At 32.5% G+C, this 3215-nt stretch overlaps 1 long non-coding RNA gene across 1 annotated transcript; it reads right to left on the bottom strand.

Annotated features, from left to right (window-relative positions):
- Positions 1–1400: 1400 nt before the first annotated feature.
- On the bottom strand, positions 1401–2628 carry LOC110881656. The gene is made up of 3 exons (XR_002559837.2): positions 2486–2628; positions 1885–1938; positions 1401–1620 (listed from the first exon to the last, which is right to left on the bottom strand). It is a non-coding gene; the product is annotated as an uncharacterized LOC110881656 (long non-coding RNA).
- Between the last annotated feature and the right edge of the window lie 587 nt (positions 2629–3215).

Raw genomic sequence — 3215 nt, 5'->3', positions numbered from 1 at the left:
TGTTTGATCCGGACCTAACTACAGATTCAAACCTTTCATTCTTATGGAATACTCACATTTTCTTAAGAGTCTTACAACTCCTTTTATCCACACGTCAACCTACTTCCCGGTTCTACCGGACATACTAGTGATAATTATCACGGTCTCACGAATGTTATATACTTCTTATATTAATCACACATTCTTGTCTGCATCTACAAAAACATTCTAAATCAATACCATTTCTTACTTATTCAATTTAAAATTTCATTCTTACGCATACTTTATCATCCCTCTTTCAGCATACTTAATTTATTCTAACATTCTGACTTTCATAACTTTCCTTCCGTTCATTCTATAAATTGGTCAAAACGATCACGAATCATCTACATGCCATCAATAAGTCAAAGGACTTATTATTACATACATTCGTATCCTTCTTTCCGAAATTTTATATTCCCGAGACATATTATCATAGCACAATTCGAGTCACATGACTTCTTATCCGCCCTTACATGTTCCCAAGCGAAGGAGAAATTGAACATGTTCCATTATAAGTTGTAGGCTTACTTTCCTTTCTTATCTTTCTTTCTTTCATTCGTTCTCCTTACCTTTTTATACATCATTTGTTCTTAGTAATTCATTTTCATAAATCATAAACCCATCCAATCTTCCTTTACATCATTCTAAATACGTTAATTACTTTATTCGTTCGTGTTTGAGACTTCCCATTCTTTCCCACATTCATCATTAAAACATGTTAGCTATCATGAATTCTCAGTTTCATAATCAATTTGAGATGTTCCTAGCGTTTAATTGAATACTAGAACTGAATTAAAGAGCCTCGCATATCAAACAAACAAATCGGAAAAAGCAGTCAAGGAGGTGCCGTCGCCGACGGCACATGAGTGCGTCGCCGACGGCCTGTATAAAGTTGCGTCGCTGAAAAAGTGCGTAGACAGCAAGTTAACCCGTCGAATGAAAGGGTGCCGTCGCCGACGCCACAAGGGGCCGTCGCCGACGGTCTCTCCATTGCGCAGACGCTGATTAACTTAAAAACTTCATTTCCAGGCCGTTTTTCGACCCGAAACGGTCCCACGGAGTCCCCCGTAACATTCCCCTACATCTCAATAAATCTTTATTGTAAACTAACCATAATCCCTTCCCATTTCTAACTATAAGCATAATCAAAATTTACAATTTACTTACTTGCATAGCGCTTCGGAACGAACACACTTTCATACGAGCTTTCGGTTTGAGTTCAAGCATTTTAACTCTAATGCTTAAATCCCTCAAACCTCGGCTCTGATACCAACTTGTAAGGTCTAAACTTTTAAAAATGAAACTAACGAACTTCATTAGGCAAAGTACCAAACGGGTCGAATAATTTAGAAGTAAAATTCTGCATTTAACTTCATATTAACTAACAAAAGAGTTTATACCCCCAATATTTCATAAAGTATTAACCAAGTCTTTAACTACAAGTTTAATACCTAACCACTACCGGGTTGACTTACATACAAAAGACCCGTTTTAACAAAAACATTTAACCAAAAGTTTAAACCATAAATAGGATCTTCGCGGAAGCGTGCATCATGAGTGTGTTCGATCCAAGTAGTGCCATCGATCAAGTAGCCTTTCCTACATACAACCAAACCATTAAACATTTTAAATCATAAATTTATAAGACATCAAATTATTAGTCGAACCACAATAAGACTTTTTAAACCTTCTTCCAAACATGAAATTCTCATCTTGGCGCATTGCCCATTCAACTCATTCAACCCATATCCTTAACATTTTTCGGCTTACACTAACTCATTACAATTACATGATAACATCTCCAAGTTAATAACATTTCAAATTAATACATACTAATAATATTTTATGAGCGAGGGAACTTACCTTTACGTTGCCTTGTTTGTGACCCGGAATGGCTCGTTTCCTCCTTTTTCACTCCTACATTTTTTTACAATCAACATAGTTTAATCTCATGTCTTCGTTCCCATTCTTTTCTCCACATAATCAAATTAACAATCTATCATTTACCAAGTCTAATCATCTATCATTATACACACATGAGATCATCTTTGTCATATAGAAATCTTTGTTCAAGGCATTTCATCAAACACTTGGTGTGCATACCACTAGTAAAGCATAATGTACAAGTAATCTATGCACATTCCTACTAATTCATATCTTGGATCATCAAATCAACTAAGCTCACATAATATTCATCCTATATCAATTTCATTTATAAATAGTCTACTACATATACATTCATACATCAACATTGTTCAAATCTTGCACCTACATGATCATTATACTTCATCTTCCTATCACTACAAATGGGTTTTGTTTCAAATCATCAAGATAATCAAATTCAAGCATAATCCATCTTCTACATGATAATTCCAAACAATATTCATGCTTAATTCCATATAATTTCATGGATTGATTACAACCCACTACATGAAAGATCATCAAATCATGAAATTCAACTTACCTTATGTTAGAGACACTTAGATGATCAAGAATCTCAATACATGCATTCAATTTCAGGCCTAGAACCTTTTTGATTTGCTGAATTTCTTGTTGTTGTTGAAGGAGAAGGTTTTTCTCCTTCTCTCCCTCTCTCTCGTACCATATACACATACACACACTGCACTCTCTTTTTTTTTTTTTTCAATCTTTCATTCAATTATACACTTTCAACCCCTATAGTTTCATTTGTTATTTATTAAAGCACAACTTTCATCCTTTCTACACAAAGTCCATTCCACTTAACTTAGTTAATCACTAAAGTTATTATTTTACATACCTAAATGTTTAAAGGCACAATAATTAAATTACACATTTTTGGGGTGTTACAATTTCCGTCATTAAAAAGGCTTAAAATTAGTTTATATATGAAATAATGGTCATCATTATAAATCTAATATAAAAATGCTTTTGTAAAATCTATTTTTTTGTAAGGTTTAAACAATAAATATCATTATAAGTTCTAAATTAAAATATTTTGAGGTAAGTGTTGATTTTGTGGAAAGGTTTAAAACACCTCATCTAACAAAAAATATTGATTAGTTTAACATATATATTTAAGGGTCGAATATTAAGATAAATATTTTAAAATAAAAAATGTTGATAGTAACTAAATGAAATTATTTCTGCTTATTGTTTCTTAGCTATTTATTATTATTTATTAATATTTACTTTAGGAATATTTCATTTATTTA

Source organism: Helianthus annuus, chromosome 6 (assembly GCF_002127325.2).
Source record: "Helianthus annuus cultivar XRQ/B chromosome 6, HanXRQr2.0-SUNRISE, whole genome shotgun sequence".
NCBI classification, from domain to species: domain Eukaryota; kingdom Viridiplantae; phylum Streptophyta; class Magnoliopsida; order Asterales; family Asteraceae; genus Helianthus; species Helianthus annuus.
This window is presented reverse-complemented; position numbering and strand designations above follow the sequence as displayed.